The sequence below is a fragment of the Mesoplodon densirostris genome, chromosome 2 (assembly GCF_025265405.1).
Source record: "Mesoplodon densirostris isolate mMesDen1 chromosome 2, mMesDen1 primary haplotype, whole genome shotgun sequence".
Classification (NCBI taxonomy): domain Eukaryota; kingdom Metazoa; phylum Chordata; class Mammalia; order Artiodactyla; family Ziphiidae; genus Mesoplodon; species Mesoplodon densirostris.
The window spans coordinates 110270814-110284844 of record NC_082662.1 but is presented as its reverse complement, the minus strand read 5'-3'; the positions used below and the strand labels follow the sequence as shown (position 1 = coordinate 110284844).

Sequence of the window (14031 nt, the reverse complement as noted above, 5' to 3'; positions counted from 1 at the left end):
TTGATTCAGCTCTCTTCATAAGCACTGGAGAAGGGACTGGGTCATTACGCGTGGGTTAGGGGGTGATAGGGTACAGCTTACTGTCCCCAAGAACGCGGCTGGGGTGGAACGGGAGGAAGGAGAAGGGAAAGCCGGGTGAGAGAAAAAGAGTTGGCTAACCCGGGGCAGGGATACAGCGCTCTGGCCCCTGGAGCCTCCTTGCGAAGGCAGGCCTCTGGCCTCCATGTTCCTGGAAGGGGTGCCGATCTGGCCCCAAAGGGACTGTGGAGCTCGAGGCCTTTGGGTGACTTCTCCCACGCTTCCCCACCACCCCCGCCATGTGGCCTTTCTCTTGCTGATGCCTGCCGGCAGGAGGCCTGAAGCAAGTAGCAGGGCTCATCCATACACTTTGGTCACGGAATAGGAAAGCCAGGAAGATGTGGGTTGGAGCCCTGGGTGTGGGGCACCTCTCGCCCTGGGCCTGAGCCAGCGGAGTGCAGTGAGGCACCACGGAAGAGAACTCCCCTGCCATACACAGAGAGGTAGCGGAGAGCGCAAATACATACCCCTACTAGCACAAATTCCGAGATCAATTTTCCCACATTGGGGAAATCTCTAAAGTCAGCACTACCTGAGTGCAGTGGACAAGCGTCCCGCTGGGAAAGCCACCATCGTGATCATGGCATCTTTCCTGCCAGGTAACTAGGGGCATATACCCGGCAGGCACAGTGCAGCCTCCCACTCCTCCAAGGTTCACTCAGGGTCGCCACCCTCCCTTCCACCCGCCCCATGCTGTTTTTCTAAACCGCTTTCCTCAAAGGAATTCAAGAGAAGACCTCCCCTCCCACATCTCCTCCCCAATCTCCCCCCAACACACACACACACACACACACACACACACACACACACACAGGAGAACTCACAGCACAGCTCACAACACCGACCACCTTTCAGCAGCGGCTCCAAACAGACCAACCCGCAGCCATTGCGCTGTCTCAACTGACAGTTCTCTGCCCTCGGTTAACTGAGGAGTGCGTGGAGACGGCAAAGGCCTGGGAGGCCGGAAGGGGGCGCTGATGCCGTGCCAGTCATTGATCTGCACATGTCGCCGCTCCAAACACCCCGAGTCTGGGTCTCTGTCTCGGAGAGAGGCCTCGGGAGGATCCACCTGCACAGCGACTGACCCCCCGACCCTGTATCCTTTTCCTGGTAAGGCTAAGCCAAGGCCGTCCTGGATCACAAAGGAAGATATCTTAATGACCAAAAGTTATAAGAAAATATTCTTGACATTTTTATTCATTAGGGAAATGCACATTAATACTATACGGAGATATCATTACACACCCTCCAGCATAGCTATATTTAAAAGAATTACTACACCAAATACTGACAAGAATGCAGAGAAATTCCAACCATAGTTACTGGTTTGAAACCATTCTAGAGTACTATTTGTCAGTTTCTATTAAAGTTAATCTTGTTCCTACTCCATGACCCAGCAGTCGCAGTACTTCTATGAATGCACAAGTATACAAAAAGATTGATATGGAATATTCATCAAAACACCAAGAATATTCATCAACTAACAACAAATAACACCAAAATTACTTCAATAATACCAAAATTAAGAAGTGATATACACGATAATATAGTTATGTTTAATGAACATAATGTTGTATTTAAAAAGCCAGACACAAAAAAATACATTCATTCATTTGAATTTCAATAGCAGGCAATAGTAATTTCGGCAATAGACCTCAAAATAGTAATCAACTAAGAGAGAGAAGGTAGGAATTGCCTGGAAAGAGGCTCAGCATACATTTCTGGGATGATGGCAATATTCTATAACTTGATCTGGGTAATAGTTACATTTGCTAAAATTCAAAAAACTGTGCTTTAAAGATTTGTGCTTTTAACTCTATGTGAACTGTAGCTCAATGATTTACTGTTCCCATAAAAATGAGTGGATGATGGATGGAGACAAGCTGGTGTAGATGATGACAACTAGTTTGCATTTTATTGTAAACTCATTAAAACCTCGTTTTCGTTTAGAAAAAAACCCAACACTGATACTTGAATGATCTTTACCAGAAAAACGGTAATGACGGCACTGTTTAATTAGCGGAACGTACAGACAAGGCTCCTTGAGAGGCTGTATTTCACCCTTAGAGACATTTTCTGTTCTGTAGTGAGACAAGGCCACCCGCAGGTTTGTGCACCGTGGGATTTACTCCTCTTCTGACCGCATCGCGCTGTATGGCCGGCGGTATACTCTGCTCTCTGACCGCTTCTTAAGGGGCGTAGCTGGTGCTGGCATTAAAAGCAAACCGAGCAGAAACTAACACACCATTGTAAAGCAATTATACTCCAATAAAGATGTTTAAAAAAGCAAACCTAGAGACCAGTCACAGACACCACCCTACTATAGCTCGGATTTGAGCCGGGATTACTGCGGCCACCACATAGTATTAACCACCATACGGTCATGATGCGCCACAGGCAGGATGGCAGTCACTGCACTTCCCGTAATTTTTTGAAGGTAAATATATTCACACTGCTTTTGCTGATTTATTCTTGGACACCTACAGATGTTCGTGCTTTTCTCTCTTTCATGCTCTTCTCCGATTCTCCCTCCCCATTCTGCTACTTAATAAAGCAATTTTTACCTCTCAGGATCTGGCCCGAGCCTCCTCACAGGCTTCCTGGGAGGTGTCCTTGTCTCATCCATGCCTCTGCTTGCTTTCGCTCCTTTTCACGTTTCCTCTTTTGACCTGATCTTTTTCCCAACGCAGCCATACCGAGCACACCTACTAAACCTGCGGGGCAGATGGTCGGGTGAAGGCGGAGCAAACGGGGAGCCGTCACGGAGCCCACCCGGCATTCAGCTTCCCTTGGGCCCCACTCGGCTCAGGCCTGGGGCTCGTGGCCCCGGGCGTCTCCGAGGCGCTGGCATCTGCGGCGGGTGTGGAGCAAGGCGCGGCTGGGACGCTCGGCTGCCCTTCTGCCTTCGGATTCGCCCGACGCACGGCTTTCCCACGGGTTTCTCCGGTTTTCCCAGGCTCTTTTGAGCGGGTACGACTGCACTGCTAAAGGCGGGTGCCTCGGCTTAGAGTGGAAGGCGTGCTTGCTCTCGCTGGGGATGAGGTGAGGGAGGAGAGAGAGAAAGTGATCTATAGGTGTCTCTGTGGCGCAACCGGTTAGCACGTTCGGCTGTTAATCGAAAGATGGGTGGTTCAAGCCTACTCAGGGATGCATCTTTCTGGCATCTATAATGCAGAGGATTCGGAGTCCTCCCTTTCCTACACTCCCTGTTCCTGTACTCTGTATTTTGTGCACAACAGGAGGATCTAACTAAGCCCAGATCATCATCGATCCTCCGAGAGGAGCTCAGGAGGAAAACAGGTCACTGGGAATTGAGGAATCCTCAAGAGTAGACTCGTTACTACCCTGTGAATTCCTGTAATCAATGAAGTTTCTTCCATTGTCTGTATATTTATATTTATTATATTTATTTACCCCTTGGCATATACTTTGAAATTAATTTGGTTCTATGCTTTTATTATTACATGTAATGCTGCAGTCATCATTCTTGTACACATGTGCATAGGGTAGAAAGCCAGAAGAGCAACTGCTCTATCATAGATTATACCTAGTTTTGTATATGATTCCATTTTCTTGCCTTTGTTGACTTACTAGCTATAACTCTTGTTATTTCAGCCATTGCTTTAGGCTTTAGAGCAGACATCTGTAACTTACCACAGTCTGCCTTCAAGTGAAGTCATATCAGTTCACATTTCTCCCCTGCCTGCCTTTATGCTTTTGTTGCCATGCATTTTACTTTGCATATGTTATAAACCCAAGGTTTATAACCATCCAAATAATAACAATCCAAGGTTATTACTTTTCTTTAAACTGTCCCATGTTTTCACCAGCCCTGGGACTGGCTGGACCCTGGCCCCGCCCACTAGCAGGCCAACACAAGTATCGGGACACCTGGAACCCCCACAGTCAGCTGTGTCGGGAACCAGCCCCACCCACCAGCAGTCTGACACCAGCTCTGGGACTCCTGGGCCTTGCAGCCAAACCCCAGGACCCCATTCTGCCCACCAGTGGGCCAGCACTAGCCCCCGCCACCACCACCCCCCACCGGGGTTCCACAGCCAGTTGCCTCTTGACCCGGCAGTGCCAACTAGCGGCTGCAGATTCCACACAAGGCAGGGCCTACAACCAAAGAGACAAGGACCAACTAATCCTACCAGACCATGCACTGCAGTCAGCCAGGCACAACAGAAGGACCCATGTAGCCCACATACAGGGCACCCCTAGAGCATATAGATCTGGTGATGAAATGGTAGTGGGCTGCTGGTACCCACAGGAAGTCGCCTACAAATGGCCACTTCTCCAAGGCCAGGAAATGTAACCAACCTACCAGACACATAGAAATTAAAAAAGTACATTAGGCAAAATGAGGTGACAGAGGAATATGTTCCAAATGAAGAAACAAGATAAAACCCCAGAATAACTAAGTAAAGTGGAGACAGGCAGTCTACCCCAGTAAAAGTTAGATTTTAGAGATGCAGAGAGCAGAAAGAAGGCGATTCCCAGAGCCCAGGTCTGAACGCAGCTTATCACCCTTCACCACTCCCCGCCTGGGTGAAGCTTTGGGCTCTGAGGCCAGGCCGCAAGGTAACTAGCTGGGTTCCATCCTGGTCTAGCTTTAGTGCTGTGTGCGGCAGAGCCAAGGTCATGCTCTCTTTCTGAACCTCACTTCCCTTATGAGTCAGGGGCAGGCTTGGTTCTCAGCGGGTGATGATGAGTGGATCTGTCTACTTCCTGATCTCTGAGTGGCTCTGGGGGCTCTCCTGATAAAGGCACGTTACCGGCTCCTTTTCCTCCCTGACCCGCTCAATTCATGGAGCCTGAAATTCTTCATCTTCGTGTCTGGCTCGAGCCCCTCGTGCAGGGTTGAATTCGTCCTCTTTTTTTTCTGTCACGCAAATCAAATTGTTTCGCAAGTGTGCTGGGGTGAGGGAAAGCCAAGGTTGCTTCACAGGGATGCATTTCTTGGTTTTCAGAGACATAATACCTGTCAGCGTGAAGAGGAGATTTAGGCGCCAGATGAGAAAGTGAGGGGATTTCCAGGTTTAAAGATAACCTGAACTCGGCCTTCTCCTGCGCCCTCCTTGGAATGTCTGTGGCCTGGTCTCCGCAGTGACTCAGAGCAGAGAAAGGAGGGCTGGCTCCTAGAGCTGAGTAGGCTTCGGGTGGTAACGGAACTCCTCCTGGGTTTGGAGAGAGAAAAACGCAGCTACACATTCTGCCACAACCCATCCCACTCGCCCCCTTTCTGGTTTTTAAATGTGAATGTAAGTTTCAGGAAAAAAAAAAAAACAAGAAGAGAGAACTCTTGCTTGTTTGCACCCGGTTTCGAACCGAGGACTTTTTGCGTGTTAGGCAAACGTGATAACCACCACACTACGGAAACCACAGGTGTCCAAAAAAACATCCAAGAAATGTATTATGTCTTGCCATGACTGGCCCACCCAAAAATTTCAAAGGAAAAGGATCCTGGGAGCACCTGCGATCTCTCAGGCAAGTACACTGCAGCTCCCGAGAGGTGTTAGCTTAGGGTTCCTCACCTCCTGTGAAACAAGGTCCCTGGGGCTCCCACAGTCTAGATTCAGGCTCCCACATCCAAAGCAGGGTCTCCAGTTCCTCAGCCTAGCGCCAGAGTTCAGGGATCCCCTGCTAACTCCACAGCTCCCTGAAGCCTCAGGAGCAGGGGGTTAGGTGCGTCTAGGCCTCAGGTGACCCCGCCTCACAGCAGTGTGGACACCGCCCCTCCAGGGGCTGTAGACCCGCGCCCTGGTGGCCCTTTTCACGGAGGCGGCAGTCAGTGCGCTCGGCTCTTGGAAATGAGCGATGCTTCGAATCCACCCAGGACCCATAGGAGTCGCCCCTCCCCCCTCCCCTCCCTCCCTCTCCCCTCCCCCCTCCCCTGCCTCCCTCCCCTCTGCTCTGGTGCGCCTGACCCACGCACTCCTTCTTCACAAGGCCTTTCCCAGCAGGGCTTCTCCAGTGTCGTCCCTGGCAAAGGGGCTTCCTCAGGTTCCTGCCACTGTGGCTTATTCTAGTCGTCTAGTTGAAGTCCAGTACTTTAATCACACTTTCACGTTTAGTAGGAACGGTAGCAAAGGCTGACGTCTCAGGTCATTTGGCTGTTGGAAAAACATCGAACATCAGCGCAGGGGACAGCCGAATAAAACACCACCTGAAGCTTCTCTACAGCCTAAAGAGAACAGATTCCAGGTTTCTGAAGTGGCAAGAGGGGCCTCCTCACAAAGACAAAGCTTCCTCCTGTCCTTGGAGGACAGGTCCCACAGAAGCTGGTTTTGAAGGAGATGCCAAAGGAAAGGAGCAACAGTGGCCCAGCCAGTGATCTTGAGTTGAGATATCTGTAAGTTACTCTCACATGGTGTAGCAAATCATGTATATGGAGAGAGAGTGAGAGAGCAAGCGTGGGAAAATGTTAACTGTGAGATTAGGTACAGAATAGACAATGTTAGTGTTTCAAAATTTTTATATATTTACAAGGTTTTATGTTTTTGTTTTCTTAATGAGTTTTTCGAAGTTAAGTCCCAGGTTCTCTTTGGATGAAAACTCCATATATGAGACACTAGGTTTCTGAAATAAAGGAAGAAAAGAGTGGAGGGCAGAAGCTCTGGGCGTTCATCACATTTCCCCTCCCCCACATGAAGGGTGCCTGGCAATAGGAACCCTGAGGAGGGTCTTGCATCGCCCTTCTGGCAAACTACCTCTGTTCGGGAAGAGGAAGATTTAGCGCAATTTAGAGCTTTCCTGACCTGGAATCGATTCCGGGCCAAAGCAGTAAAACGCCAAATTGTAGCTACCAGGCAACCAGACATAACAAACCTCCATAATTTGGCTTCTCCAGTTGAAAACTGTAAGAGTAAGGTTAGATTTTTGAGAATGGCAGAGCAGAAAAGGAGGCGATTCTCAGCGGCCCAGGGCTGAAGGCAGCTGTGCAAGGCTCCCAGCCCTTGCCCCGCTGCTCATCACCTTTCACCTCTCCTGTTCTGGGCGATGCTTTGGGCTCTGAGGCCAGGCCGCTAGGTAACTGGCTGGGTTCCATCCTGGCCTAGCTTTAGCGCTGTGTGTGGCAGAGCCAAGGTCATGCTCTCTTTCTGAACCTCGCTTTCCTTATGTGTCAGGTGCTGACTTGGTTCTCAGCGGCTGATGAGCGATTCCGTCTACTTCCTGATCTCTGACCTCACTACAGGGGCTCTCCTGATAATGGCACGTGTAAGGACTCCTTTACGTGCCCCTACCAGCTGCAGTTCTGGAGCCTGAAATACGTCTACGTGTCTTTGGGTCGAGCACCCGGTGCGGAGTTGGGTCGGTCTCTTTTGTTCTGTCACGCAAATCAACGTGTTCCGCAAGTGTGCTGAGGTGGGGTAAGCAAGTGAGCTTCAAGGGATAAACTTCTTGTTTCCAGAGACAAAATACGTGTCAGCGTGTAGAGGAGGTTTAGGCGCCACATGAGAAGGTGAGGGAATTTCCACATGTAAAGATAACCTTAACTTGGCTTTGTCCTGTGCCCTTCTTGGTCTGTCTGTGGCCTTGTCTTCAAAGTGACACAGAGCAGACAAAGGAGGGATGGTTCCTAGTGCTGAGTAGGCTTTCCGGCAATAAGGGAACTCCTCCTGTATTTCGGGGGGATAAAAATACAGCTGCACGCGCTACCTCAATCCATCCCACTCGCCCCGTTTTTTGGTGTTTAAACGTGAATGTTAGTTTCAGAAAAGAACCCGCGTGTTTCCGCCTGGTTTCGAACCAGGGACCTTTCGCGTGTTAGGCGAACGTGATAACCACTACACTACGGAAACACCTCTCTTTCCCATCCCTAATGACACATTCAAGAACTGTATCTCTTGCCACGACTGGCCACAAATATTTTCGAAAGGAAAGGACCCTGGGAGCACAGGCGAGTCCTCAGGTAAGGAGATTGCAGCTCCCGAGAGGCCCTAGTTTAGGGTTCCTCGCCTCCCCCGAAGCGAGGTCCCTGGGGCCCCCACAGCTTCACTTCCCGATCCCGCATCCAACACTCAGCTATGCACCGAGTGCAGGGGTCGCCCCCGCGGACTCTCCAGTTCCCGGAAGGCCCAGGAGCCGAGGGTTAGGTGAGCCTGAGCCACAGGCGACCTCGCATCCCAGCAGCGTGGACACCGCCCCTCCACAGCTGCGGACCCGCGCCTCGGTGGCCCTTTTCACGGCGCAAGCGGTCAGTGCTCTGGGCTCTCGGAAATGATCCATGCTTAGAATCCACCCGGGAACCATAGGACCCATCCTTCCCTCCCTCTCCTTCCTCCCCTCCCTCCCGTCTGCTCTGGTGCGCCTGGCCCGCGCGCTCCTTCCTCGAAAGCTCTTTCGTAGCAGCCCTTCTCTGGCGTCTCCCGGCAAAGGGGCTTCCTCAGGTCCCTGCCGCTGTGGCTTATTCTAGTCGTCTAGTTGAAGTTCAGTACTTTAATCACACTTTCACGTTTAGCAGGAACCGTAGCAAAAGCTGACGTCTCAGGTCATTTGGCTGTTGGAAAAACATTGAAAATCAAACCCAGGCCGAGCCGCGCTTCCCGGCCTGTACTGACTTCGTTTGAAGACCAGGCCCAGCAGAAAGCCGCGGAGGACGCAGGCGCGGTCCATGCCGACCTCAAGGCTGTTCATTCCTCCCTCATCGTACTTGACATTCTCCTTGAGGAACAGTTTTGTTTTACCTTTTACAATGTCTGAAACGTCTTTTATTTGCCTTTTACAATTTTCCAGTTCAACAGGTCATGGAGAGCGAATTTTAAGCTAGGAAGACAAAGAGGTAAAAGGTGGTTTTCCCAGAAAGCCGGTGTCTGGAGGGGGTTTCGTGTTCACCTCACAGCACACGGCCAGCAGGAAGACGACTTTCTTTCTGCTGAAAAACTTTAATGCAACGTTGTCTGTCTGTGTGTGTGTGTCTCCCTGTCTGGTTTCCTTTAAAAGTAAAGCTTTACAAGTTTGGGGAAGCATGTGCCATTTTCTCCAGCGGTTGCTTTTCTTCTTTCTTATTGTGGCGGTCACCGCGTTTCCTTCACGAGTGAGGTTCCGGTGCTGTGACCCCGAGGAAGGCGCGGGCAGCGTGCGCACTGACCCCCAAGCCGCGGGGCTCTGCCTTGTTCCGCGTCGACTCCAAGTGCCGTCGAGAGTGCGACCGGACTGCAGCATCCTCGCCAGCGCTGGAGGCCTGAGTCCCCAAAGAGGCGGACTTGAAAATAGCTTTAGATCAGGACATTTCATGAGATTTCTCCCCTTTTCCCTCCCCTTCAGGTTCCAGTTTTCACCTCCCACGCGCAGCCAGAGGAACGGATTCGCCGTCTTTCGGTCGCGTCCGGCGCGCTGCCGTCCCACGTGGACAGGACGAGGGTGCGGTCGTCCTTTCCCCGACAGGGGCGGAGGGACAGCGGGCCCCCGAGGGACCACAAACACACACCCGCGCCGCTGGGGCCCGCAAACCCGATCAGGCGGCCCCTGGAGCCTCCCTGCAGCCGCAAGGGAAGGCGCGGGGCTCCAGAGCCGGCGAGAGGAGCGCGCTGACGGCACCCGGCCCCGGCCCTGGCCTTCAGGACGGGCCCGGAAGAGGGACGCAGCCCAGGAAAAAGCTCAAGGGTCGCCCAACGCCCCCATCCGAGGTTCAGGGTGAGGGAGCCGAGCGTTACACTGATTTCCCCGCCTTTATCAGGAGAGTCGTTTGCCCAAGTCCAGAGTCACGAAAAGGAGGGGCTGTGTAGGCCAAAGTCCACCTGGACCGAGAAGCAAACACGAAGTCCTAACTAATTGCATGTGGGGTCTGAGGAAAACGCTGCGTTAGAGACAACTCTTGGTCGGAGCCTTAGGACCTGGAGTTGGCGTCATCTAAGGTGGGAGAACGGCAGGCGCCGCAGGTAGTGAGGGGAAGACCCGGAATCCAGGTCTGGGCGCGCAGCCTTGTTTGAAAGCGTTTTCCGTCCAGCCGTCCCCGATCCTGCATCCGCCGGGAGTCTTTTATGGTGTTGGGGATCCCGGGGTCTCACCCCGCGCGCCTCCTCTCCTGTCCCTACAGCCTCTGCCCTGGCGGCCTCCTCTCCATACGCGGTCGCCTGGCAAAGGCGCGGCTCCAGGGCAGTTCTGAGGTGCGGCCCAGACGGGGCAACTCACTCGGGACTTGTGGCCCTGGCGGGCCTCGTGGGCGCGTCCACTGTCCCGCAGAGCGCTCGGCCTTTCGTGTGGGGCTCCTGTTTTGGAGAAAGCAGGGAGGGAACGTTCTTCGGGTACAGTTCCTTGGAGGGATGTGCGACACTCAGAACAGAGGGCAGGAGGTAGTACACACTCATTGTAGGCTTCCTATTATTACTTACAAGTGTTTTGTGAGTAGCTCCCTGGTTGTCTAGTGGTTAGGATTCGGCGCTTTCACCGCTGCGGCCCGTGTTCGAATCCCGGCCAGGGAGATTTGGCTTTTGTTTTTTTGTTTTTTCTCCCTTTTTCTTTGTGGCATCTCCGCACCCAGCAATCTTCACTTCCTCCTCACAAGTGTTATATGCCCCAAGGTGCAGATGCAGTAGATCTCTACACTGAATCCTTAAGCCAGTGAGGTCGGGCCCCAGGTCCAAGGTTTCTCCCAGGCTGGGAGAGGGGAGGTGTGATGAGCAGCCTGGGCAGCCCCTTGCCTCCACGCCTTCCTTCATTTCAGATACCTACAGTCTCACTTTCAGTGTCCATGTAAAGAGAACTTGGGACCAGAGTACGAATTACTTCTTTAAAAAAACAAAAACCAGGCTTCCCTGGTGGCGCAGTGGTTGAGAGTCCGCCTGCTGATACAGGGGACGCGAGTTCGTTCCCCCGTTCCACGAAGATCCCACGTGCCATGGAGCGGCTGGGCCCATGAGCCATGGCCGCTGAGCCTGCGCGTCTGGAGCCTGTGCTCTGCAACGGGAGAAGCCACAAACGTGAGAGGCCCGCGTACCGCAAAAACTGGGTAGAATCACCTTTTTTAAAAATTTTTTTTAAGACAATGTACTCTTTTCAGAAAAGTCATGTTTGAAATACAAGAAATATAAGAGACATCTTGCATCCTTGGACTCCAAAGGAACTCTAGAGATAGATCTAAGCTCACTGAACTAAGCAAGAGCTAGAAACAAGTTTGGAGCACACCAAGCCTGCCTTCCAAGGATACACAGTTACAAAGAACCAAATGCTGGCAACATAAGAAAACTACTTTGAGGGCAAATTTTACCTTTAATTTCCAGAAGCTTAGATGAAAATATTTCTATTATGTCCACCAACACTCTACTAATTAGGGCTTTTTGTTATCTGATTTAAATGATAAGGGCAAAGAGGATGAGATCACTGCTGAAATGACAGCAAAACTCAACCATGTAGGGAATCTACCTGAAAAGATTCAAAAGGAAGCTTTGATTCCAAGTAGGTTCATGCCACCAAACGCACTTAGTTGATAGCCCAAGGGACTGGTGACCCTGAAGTCTTTGTACCATACTCTAGAATGTGCTTACAAGAACCTAGGCTTGTGTCTCTTTCATTCTCTCCTCTTTCAAACTTCTCTAGCTTTGGGAGCCTGGGGAGGCTTCAGACATTGGAGACATGACTGAGGAAGTCATGTCATGGAACACATTTTGGGGCTCATGAGAACACCTGTTAGTTAAATGATTTTAAGGCTAGACTGACAGTTAACTGCCCTCCCATAACTTGTTCCTTGTACCTCCCTCAGAATGAAAGCTTCTGTAAATTCCATCTACAAACTGAGAAGTGGAAACATGAAGGTGGGGCTCTTGAAACCCTAAATTGCCCCGAGCCTCAGGTTACCTGAGAAGCAGCCCTTCCTCCCTTGTTTGAGGAGGTTACATGAAGTAGGTTACCTCCACTTACCTGAAGAAGCTCGAAGGTCTCCCTATAACATCTGAGTAGTTGCCTTACATGGATCTGCTGATCCTCCTCAGGACCTACTGCTACCATGTATCAGATTTGCTTTGTAACAGACTCAGTTTTTAGAAACAATGACAGAAAAATTTCCAGCCACAATTAAGATTATAAACCACTGATCCAAGGAGTCAAATGATCCTCAAGCACAATAAATATGAAGAAGACCACACCTAGTCACATAATGATTAAATTGCTCAAATCAGTTGGGAAAAAAATCTCAAAAGCAGCCAGAGGGATAACACATGCTACATACAGAAAATAAATATAATGTCAGATTTCTCATCAGAAGCACTGCAGCAAGTGAAAAAGACAGTGGAGCAACATCTTTAAAGAACTGAGAGAAAAAAGTCAACGTGGAATTCTATGGCTCCTATCCTCAAAAAAGTCTTTCAACAATAAAGGTGAATAACAATATTTACAGACATACAATTGCTGAAAGACTTCATCACCAGCAACCCAAACCACAAGAAAGGTTAAAGTAGTCCTCCAGGAAGAAAGAAACTCACATCAGAGGGACATCTCCATATGCACAAAGGGATGAAGGACAACAGAAATGGTATCTGCATGAAAAATATATAACCTTTTTCCCCTTATTATTTAAATCTCTTTAAAAACATGGGACAGTTTAAAGAAAAGTAATAACCTTGGGTTGTGGGGTTTATAACATACTCAAAATGCATGACAACGGTAGCATAAAGGCAAGCAGGGGAGAAAAGAGAAGACATCACTTGAAGGCAGGCTGTGGTAAGTTACAGATGTCTGCTCTAAAGCCTAAAGCAGTCGCTGAAATAACAAAATAGTTATAGCTAATAAGCCAACAAAGGTGAGAGAATGGAACCATTTACAAAAAACCGTGTATATCTCATAAGACAATTGTGCTTCAGGCACTCTAACCATAGGCACGTGTACAAGAATGATGACAGCAGTATTGTTCGTAATAATAAAAGCATATAAACAAATTAATTTCAAAGTTATATGTAAAGGGCTCAATAAATACTAGTACAAACAAGGGACGAAACTTCACTGTTAAAAGGAACCCAGAGGGTAATGATGAGATGACAAAGTGACCTACCTGTTTCCTTCAGAGCTCTTCTGTGAGGATCAGCAATGATCTCGGCTTAGGTTCTTTTGTTATGGACAAGACATAGGTGAAAAGGAGGGTAATAGAGACCTAGCTTCAAGTTTATGTGAAAGGATGTGCAAGACAGAAGTAACTGCAAACCCTTTAATTACATCCTAAAAGTACCATGCGGGGCGTCCCTGGGTGGGCTCGAACCACCAACCTTTCAGTTAACAGCCGAACGCGCTCACCGATTGCGCCACAGAGACACCTAAACACTACCTCCCCTCTCCCTCTATCCCAACCTAATCCCACAGAGAGCAAGCACGCCTTCCACTTTAGGCGGAGCCACCCGCCTTTCGCCGGACAGTTGTACTGATTCCAAAGCCTCGGAAAACCAGAGAAACTCGTGGGAAAGCCGTGCGTTGGGCGATTCCGAAGGCAGACGGGCAGCCAAGCGTCCCCGCCGCGCCTTGCTCCACACCCGCCGCAGATGCCAGCATCCCGAAGTCGCCCGGGGCCGCGGCACCCTGGGCTTGAGCCGAGTGGGACTCAAGGGAAGCTGAATGCCCGATGGGTAATGGTTCTTTCGGTTCTTTGCTCCGCCTTCACCGGACAGTCTGAGCCACTGGCGCTGCTCTCTCTCAGCTCAGCCACGGGGGCCGGGAGGTGGACCGGGAGCCGGAAGGAGGCGGTGGGGAGGGTTGGTCAAAAGAGGAAATGTAAGGAGGAGGGAATGAAGCAAGAGAGGCAAGGACAAAGCAAAGATACTTCCCAGGAAACCTGATCTGAGGCACCGGCTGGACGCAGGGGTGATGAGAAATGCATCAGAATGCGAAGGGAATAACGGAGGGAAGACGTGAGGGAAACTCACGCATACTTGCAGTTTTCAACAACAGAAAAGCTAAATAATTGGAATCAATTTCTATTAAAAGTAGTAGCGCAAAAAACCAATCTCACCGCCGGCTCAGTGGCGC

At 50.4% G+C, this 14031-nt stretch overlaps 3 non-coding genes across 3 annotated transcripts; all 3 read right to left on the bottom strand.

Annotated features, from left to right (window-relative positions):
• Positions 1–522: 522 nt before the first annotated feature.
• On the bottom strand, positions 523–685 carry LOC132484825 (U1 spliceosomal RNA). The gene has a single exon (XR_009531370.1). It is a non-coding gene; the product is annotated as a U1 spliceosomal RNA (small nuclear RNA).
• Positions 686–7810: 7125 nt separating this feature from the next.
• TRNAV-AAC (transfer RNA valine (anticodon AAC)) lies at positions 7811–7883 on the bottom strand. The gene has a single exon. It is a non-coding gene; the product is annotated as a tRNA-Val (tRNA).
• Positions 7884–13249: 5366 nt separating this feature from the next.
• TRNAN-GUU (transfer RNA asparagine (anticodon GUU)) lies at positions 13250–13323 on the bottom strand. Its single transcript has one exon. It is a non-coding gene; the product is annotated as a tRNA-Asn (tRNA).
• Positions 13324–14031: the final 708 nt, after the last annotated feature.